The sequence below is a fragment of the Balaenoptera ricei genome, chromosome 3 (genome assembly GCF_028023285.1).
Source record: "Balaenoptera ricei isolate mBalRic1 chromosome 3, mBalRic1.hap2, whole genome shotgun sequence".
Taxonomy (NCBI): domain Eukaryota; kingdom Metazoa; phylum Chordata; class Mammalia; order Artiodactyla; family Balaenopteridae; genus Balaenoptera; species Balaenoptera ricei.
Genome location: NC_082641.1, coordinates 98,907,304 through 98,916,039, shown reverse-complemented (window position 1 = coordinate 98,916,039; position 8,736 = coordinate 98,907,304). Strand labels below are relative to the sequence as shown.

General features: G+C 40.0%; 1 pseudogene; it reads right to left on the bottom strand.

Annotated features, from left to right (window-relative positions):
* Positions 1-7,833: 7,833 nt before the first annotated feature.
* LOC132363374 (large ribosomal subunit protein eL32-like) lies at positions 7,834-8,276 on the bottom strand (annotated as a pseudogene).
* Between the last annotated feature and the right edge of the window lie 460 nt (positions 8,277-8,736).

Sequence of the window (8,736 nt, the reverse complement as noted above, 5' to 3'; positions counted from 1 at the left end):
ATTTAATAATAATTAAAATGATGTCAATAAAATATGTACATATTTTTATTTTAAATTGCATAGACAATGTACATGTGTTTTTTATTTTTCTATGAAAAATAAGGGCAATTGTCTTATTTAAAGCACATAGCAATGAGGAGTGAAATAAAAATGCTATAAAATACTCTCTTTTTATTCAGTTAAGTAAATGAACTTTCTACCTGGAAGATGATACTCTCCTTGGCATCACTGTCATAGATTAATGGCAGATTTTTGGATGCAACCATTGATAAAAGATTTTTTCTGGCTTTTAATAAAGTACTGTTCCATGAAGGATATTATAATCTCCCAACATGGTTCTTTTGTAGAGTGGTTCAGTTTTTTTCCACTTGCATAATTTTCATTTGTTATCAGACAATAAAACATTTTGCTCAGAATATTTCTCCCCTCATCTTGCTTAATTGCAAATAAAATTAATGGGGATAGTATTGGGGGGCAGGGAAGAGAACCAGAATGTGAATACTCATATCATAATTCCTGTTACACACATACATCTTGAATGTGATTATCTAAACTGACTGAGATAGTAATCCCCGAAGGGGTCTTGCATGTCATAGATGTTGAACGTGGATTTGTGGGGAAAAAAATGAACAGAAAATAGCTCTGTCTAGGAAGAGTTCTCCATTCACTAGACACCTCTGCCCTTCCCAAGTTATCGGTGCTACGTCACACTGTGTAGTCAGCCACGAGCATAGCCAACTATCAGAACTGGAAAAGAAATATTAATGAACCAAATTCCTTTAGATTCGCAGATGTTTGTTGCATACATTCGAGAATGGCAGTATTTTTTCCTCTTTTAACTGAATCTCCTAGGATGATAGAGTTAGTGCAAGGCTAGAGAAAAAAAAGAGCATTATTAAATTCACTCAGTAAACACTTTTCAATACCTACGACGTGCTGACACTAAATCACTAAAAACCCTTTTGAGAAGTAGGTAAAGAAGGATGCACCAGGCACTGGTCAGCCATTAGAGATGCTAGACAGGCAACGACGACTATAATACAGTATTGATAAGTACCAAGATGGGGATAAATGTTTGGGTATTAGCTATCGGAGCAACACAGCATGACAGCGCATGCAGGGATAGGGGACAACTTTGGAAGTTTTTTGGATTTACTGATGCTGAGCTGAGTACCAGTGAGCCCCTCAAAGAGAAGGGGGAAATGGTGCTCCAGGCAGTGGTGGTTTAAACTAGTTATAAAGGAAACAGGCTGTAAAGTTATAAAGGGCAAAGGAGGATCAGAGTCTGAACTCCCTGGTTTAATAACTATTGGGTCTGGGCAGATGACTTTTCTTGTACGCATCTATCTACTCATAGGGAGCCTTAGAGAGAATGAGAGAGTAAAAAAGAAAAACAAAACAAAAAAGAGTACTTGGGGACTTCCCTTGTGGCACAATGGTTAAGAATCCGCCTGCCAGTGCAGGGGACATGGGTTCGATACCTGGTCTGGGAAGATACCACATGCCACGGAGCAACTAAGCCTGTGTGCCACAACTACTGAGCCTGCACTCTAGAGCCCATGTGCCACAACTGCTGAGCCCATGCACCACAACTACTGAAGCCTATGCACGCGCCTAGAGCCCATGCTCTGCAACAAGAGAAGCCACCACAATGAGAAGCCCGCGCACCACAATGAACAGTAGCCCCCGCTCTCCGCAACTAGAGAAAGCCCGCGCGCAGCAACGAAGACCCAACACAACCAAAAATAAATAAATAAAATAAATAAATTTATTTTTAAAAAAGCACTTGGCAGCATGTAATTACTTAATAAATTGTATTTTATCTGCAAAATTTTGGTGATGCATTCAGGTAACTGTATTTCTATAAATCTGGAGTGAAAAATTATCAACTTAGATAATTATCATTGAGGCAGAAAAGAGAGTTGAGGGTTAAAGGACTTTCTGCTAGAAATTACTAGTTGTTGCAGGTTGTAATTTCCAGAAGCAGATACCATGTAGAGTATGGGGTACAAGATGTTCATAAAGGATCAAAACATATGAAAGAAATGGTGAAACAGGATAGAGAAGAGGAAGCAGTCAAACTGTGAAGCAAGCACAAGGAAGCCCTGGCCACCCCAGCTGGGAGTCCTCGAGTGAGCAGCGCCTCTCGGAGTTATGTGCATGGGCCAAAACGGCCATGTCTTTATCCCTCTGCCTCACTCAGTTACAAGTGGGCTACCCCAGGAAAGTCGTGACCTCAGACAAGGCAGCTCTCAGCTGCTGAGACAGACAAATTCTCTGAAACTGGGCAGCAAGCCCTTCCTTGAAGGGGGATCTGGGAGGCACATCTCTGGACCTATTACAATAGTGTTGCCTAAAAGTATGTCCTCCTCCCCTTCTGGGTGAATGCAAGATGGTGCTTCTCAGCCCCTTACAGATGGGCTGGGCACCTCACTCTTCGTGGACAATGGGGACCCTACTTGGGAGTCTTCTGTTTCTCTCCTCCTGCACCAAGGGGACTGCATGTTCCATAGGGCAGAGCTGAAGGACAGAGGAGCCTCCCTCCACCTGCACTGAAGAACAACTACATGGACATGATTCTGAAGAGTTCAACCTTCAGATGTAATGCAATGAGGAATTGTCATAAGCTCTTAAGGAAGATGGTGACATGATTAGATCTGCCTTTAGAAAGATCAGTTTGGGGCTTCCCTGGTGGCGCAGTGGTTGAGAGTCTGCTTGCAAATGCAGGGGACACGGGTTCGTAGCGCTGGTCTGGGAGGATCCCACATGCCGCGGAGTGACTAAGCCCGTGAGCCACAATTACTGAGCCTGTGCGTCTGGAGCCTGTGCTCCGCAACAAGAGAGGCCGCGATAGTGAGTGGCCCGCGCACCGCGATGAAGAGTGGCCCCCGCTTGCCACGACTAGAGAAAGCCCTCGCACAGAAACGAAGCCTCAACACAGTCAAAAAAAAAAGTTTAAAAAAAGAAAGATCAGTTTGGCTACAATATGCAAAATTTTTGAAAATCGATGAGGCTGGAGGCAGACAGCTCATTAGCTACTACTTTTTGAGACAAACAGGACGACAAGGGAAAAGGATTTACAGTCAAGGAAAGAAAGTAAAGCTACAGCTAAGGGTTAACTGTACTATTTGATGCCAGATTGGATGGAGGTCAGAGTACGTAGTCTGGGGTGTGAGGCTGGGGTCTTCCATTGTGTTTCCCAGAAGCGCGGCTTGATAGGACAACAATAGCAGCTAATATTTACTAAATGCATTTGGGCACCGGCCACTCTGCTCATCACTGTGCCTGCACTGCCCCCTCTTCTCAGCGGTCACAGTGATCCTCTCTGCTCTGCTGGCAGAAACCCAGCTCTATTTAGGAACTAGGTTTTTGTGTATCTTTAAGGGGCTTCCCTACCCCCAGGGGTAGATGCTCATCAGTCTATGCCAGCCATCATAATTTCATTTCCCTTATCAGTGATTTGTTACACATGGTCATGTATTAGAAAAACAAGACAAAGAGGAAAGTCTAGTGAGAGGCCTCTGGGATTGCTTTCCTCATAATTAAAAAAGGAGAAATAAAATAGGGACTTGCTTGTTCCTGCCTTTGACACTGCCACGTGAGGCCTCTGTGTTAGGAGCTACTTGTATTCTTTTTGTGCCCAAAAGGGGAGAGTGAAGAGACTCCCAGAGAGAGTGACCAGGAGCCCTCACATCATGGAGCTGAGGAGGTAACCAACTCTGATAGAGTCGACCTTGGGACTTCCTGTTATGCGAGGTAGCGAATTATTCTCGTTGTTTAAGCCACTTTTAGTTTATTCAGTGACTTGCACCTAAAGGATCCTCGCTGATACACCTGTTTCAGTGTTGTTATCTATGTTTGAAGGAGGTAGGAGAAGGAGTGAGGGGATAGCCCAAGCTCCGCAGATCTACCAGCAAGAGTAGGAGATCCTCTCATGACCTTGGTGGTCACCCCCGTGGAAGTACTAGCAGCTTAAATGCCAGTATTTGGGAAAATAATCTGCTTTTTTCACTTTCTTTTTTCCTGAGACCCGACCTCAGGCTTCCACAATCTCAAGTTTTCTTCTCATTTGTAAGACATCCTTTGTTTCTGGGGATTTTAAAGTCACAGCTTTTTTCCTCACTTCTTGCTCTGGCCCTTAAGTATTTCATTAGCTCCATTCACCACATTAGATGAAGAGTGTCATTAGCTCCGAATGATTGTTAGTGGCTGTTCAAGAACTGACAATAAAAAGTCAACGTTTCGGACTTCCCTGGTGGCCCAGTGGTTGAGTCCGCCTGCCAATGCAAGGGACACAGGTTCAATCCCTGGTCCGGGAAGATCCCCCATGTCTTGGAGTAACTAAGCCCGTGCGCCACAACTACTGAGCCTGCTCTCTAGAGCCCACGAGCCACAACTCCTGAGCCCATGCGCCACAACTACTGAGGGCTGTGCACTTAGAACCCGTGCTCCGCAACAAGAGAAGCCACCGCAATGAGAAACCCACACACTGCAACGAAGAGTAGCCCCCGCTCGCCACAACTAGAGAAAGCCTGCACACAGCAGCCAAGACCCAAAGCAACCAAAAAAAAAAAAAAAAATTCAACCTTTCACTAGTGACTGGCGTGCAATGGTGTATAATTTTGTGACACCTAACAGGGTTCTATGCTCTGTAGATCACAGGACTGGGAATGGCTGTTACTATGGCTGCAGATTTTTCAAGGACGGTATTCTTTTGAACAGAAGACCCTGCAAACAAATTCTCAGATTCTGTCTTTTGTTTCCAGTCTCATTTGTGGCTCAGGTGAAACTATTTTTTCCATCAGGATAAAACTGTTTAGATGTTTTTTTCCTTCAATAAATACAACCTTAAATAGTATAACCTTTAGAAAATGCTCTCTTTTCATTTTAACTTTATAGTAGTTATCTAATGAAGGCAAGATATTCCTGAAGGATAGGCAAAACTGAGAAAATTGTGTGTTCCAAACCAAAAAAGAAATCACAGAATGTTAACCGAATCTTAACTTGAACCAAATCTTATTTTGCTAAGTCTTCTTTTTTAGTTCTAAATTGAGTATTAAAGCATAGAGCACAATGACATCAATACATTCTCTTAGCATAATGCTATGTATCCCAAAATGAAGCATGGTATTAAATACGAATTCCTCCACTTGGGGTTTGCATCCCATGTTTTCTCAAAGACTTTCCTCAAACACTCCCTCTCCTGCTTCAACCAGTTCTCAGTTCTTGATGGAACATTACCATCAGCGTACAAACAAGCACTAATACTGGTTTTTTTCAAATCAAATCAAATAAAACCTTCCATGACTTTGACCTGAATCATCTTCCCACCACTCTTCCATTCCTTCCCAATTCATTGTACATTTTCTTGACAAATATAGAGTCATGTCAATATGATCTTCTACATCCAGTCCAATCAAGTTTCCACCCCTTCTATTCCAGAAAAAGATCTGGTCAGGGTCACACACACAAAAATTTATCCAGTGATCACTGTTCTTTCCTTAACCAGACCTTTCCATTGCTTTCAACATAGCTGCTCACTTTTCTTCCTAAAACTCTCTCATCTCTTAATGTCTAGGACGCCATGTGCTTGTAACTGAGTGCCTGCATTATTCGCTGCTTCATCACAGTCTCCTTCGCTGGTTCCTTTTCTCCTCCTCCACCACTAAGTGTCCTGGGCTCTCTAGGTGACATTTTTTCAAGCCTATGGCTTTAAATAGAACTTGTCTGCTACGACTTCCACATCTGTACCTTAAGATTCAAACATGCCCTAGAACTCCAGAATCATATACCCAACACCCTGCTGGATATTTTTCCACAGGTGTTTTAAAAAAGCATCTTAAAATTAACACAGCCAAAATAGTACTCTTGATTCTCCATAGAACTCAATTACCAAACTCTTTTCTCAGATTAACTGTTTTGAATAAATAACACTATCCAATTTTTTAAGCCAAACTTTCAGGGATTTTTCCTTATTTCTCACTGTCCATCAGAATCCTCATTCTCAAACGTACATATATAAATTATCAACATATCATGTACAATTTGCCTTCAAAACATATCCTAAATCTATCTTCTTCTTTTCCGTTTCTACTGTTTAAACCATCATTGCTCAGATTATTCACAGCACTTTAGCTAGACTCCCTGCTTCCATTCTTCTCCCTACACAATAGTTTTCTGTTTGTTTGTTTTTCCTTATTAACTTTATTGAAGTGTGACTTACATGCAATAAAAAAAGCACCTATTTCAAGTTTGCAGTTTGGTGAGCTTGTCAAATGTATACACCGACACCCATATGATCATCAACCCTATCAGGATACAGAATATTTCCATCACCCCCCAAATTTTCCTTGTATCCATTTGCATTTTACCCACCCTCACCTCTGGCCTAGGCAACAACTGATATGTTATCAGTTGTTGCCTAGGCCAGAGATTACTATAGATTAGGTTTACCTCTTCTGTAATAGTATATACATGGGTTCATATGGTATGTGTTCTTTTGTGTCCTAGGTAGCTCAGCACATTTTTTGAGATTCGTCAATGTTGTGTGTCTAGTAGTTTGTTTCTTTTTATTGTTTGGCTATACCACAATTTGTTTAAGAAAATATCAAAGAAAATCTTTGTGATCTTAGAGGATAAAACTACTAAATAGGCTATAATAAAAAATTAACACCATCAGTTCATCATGATGAACTGCCCAAAATTAATGTATTAAATAACTTAGAGCCCAGGGAGATGATGCTAGGAAATCTACCAAATAAACCATCTAGTCTAAAAATCATATAATCATGAGGAAGTATACTTATAAGCCCATTCTTCAATGGGGAAGTAGTAAGGTTCAGTAATTAGTTTAAACATAAGAAGTACATAAATAGTGAGTGTGGGGGAAAAGAGATTGTTTTCTTGGATAATCACACATAGGTGACAAGCTAAAAATGGCATAAAGTCCATTGAAATTGGTTACATAAAATTACAAGGTATCTGAGGCATCTGCATTCGAGACAATATTCTCCTCCAGTTAAGGAATGGAAAATTAGACATAGGGCATTTCCAAGTAATGTAGTCAATACTACTGTAGTATTAAGTGGACAGGAAGTCCTGCTTTTAAACTGAAATTGTTCCTATTAGCTTTAATAACTGATGTGAGCACTTTTAAAGTCTGGATAACCACTAAGGATTCATTTCCACAATATGCCTCCATTTAATGTGAAATCAGATGGAAGGTGCCCCAAACAACTGTTCAGTTTCTTTTTTTTCAGTTATTCATTAATTAATTTTATTTTTTGTTCCACCTGTTGAATGTGCTCTTTGAAAAAGACTTTGTATGTTCCATTGTTCAGTGAATTATTCTATAAATTTCAGGTATGTCCTGCTGGTTGATATTTTATTCACATCTTTTATATCCTTAGTAATTTTCTGCAGAAATTTCAACTATAATGTGGATTTGTCTAATTTTGTTTGCAGATTTTTTTCAGTTTTTGCTTCATAGATTTATGAATCTCTGGTACTAGGTTCACAGGGATTCAGAATTGACACTTTTATTTTTATGAAATTCCCCTTCTCATCTTTGTCAATATTGCTGGTTGTGAGGACTTCTCTGTATATTTTCCCATTCTCTTACTGTTGGACTATCTGTAACTCCATATTTAAAATGCACTTCCTCCAGATGATATAAAATTGGATTTAGCTCTTAAATCCAGTGTAATATTCTTTGGCTTTTTTTTAGAAAGTTTAGAGCATTTATAATTAATCTAATGATTTACATGGTTGTTTCTAAGTGTACCATCCAGCTGTTTGTTTTCAATTTGTCCCATATGTATACTTTTTTGAGTTTTATGGTTTTATTAACACGAATACAATGTGCACACAAGCTGTCTCTCCATTTTCTTCGCTGTGCAGCCTGGCATTGGGATTGGTGACTGACAGCCGGCTAGGCTGCTCTTTCCACAATGGCTCTGTGGTTCTTAGAGGAGACGATGTGAGAAATCACAGCCCAGTAATATATGTTCCACATCAGCAGCATTTCAAGCTCCTTGACATTGTGGACAGAAACTTTCAGAAGTCACTGGTCAGCAAGTGCTTTGTTTTCTTGTTGTTCCAGTAACCAAAGTTGGACATCAAAATCTGGCCCCTGAATCTCCTGCGCACCCTATTGTCATGCCCCTGGGCTTCTGCCAGTTCTGCTTAATTATGACATATCGGTCTGACTGGTGCTGGATGGATTTGTTGGTTCCCTTTTTGATCTTTGGCTTCATGAGAGGTCTGAGGGTGGCCATGATGCTGAGGAGGACGTGTCCCATATATTTTTTGTTCTCCGTCCCTGCATTCTTTATGACTATTTAAATATTTTCAATATTCGATTTTTCTTTACCATGGTCTTACTAGCTATAACTTTTACGTTTATGCAGTAGGAGCTCTAGGGTTTGCAATATGCATCTTATCACAGTCTTTCTTCAAGTAATGTTATGCCTCTTGAGTTTTAATGTAAGAAATGTATAACAGTATATTTCTATTATGCCCTCCTCTTATTTATACTTTTATTGTCAAATAATCTACATCTTCATATGTCATAAACCCCACAAATATATTATTTTATAATTTAAACAATAAAATACACTTTAAAGAAATTTTAAAATGAAGGAATTTTTAAAAAAATTTACCTACATAGTGACTATTCACAGTATTTTTTATTTCTTAGTAAAACTCTGGTTTACTCTTTCTTCAGCCTGAAGAAAT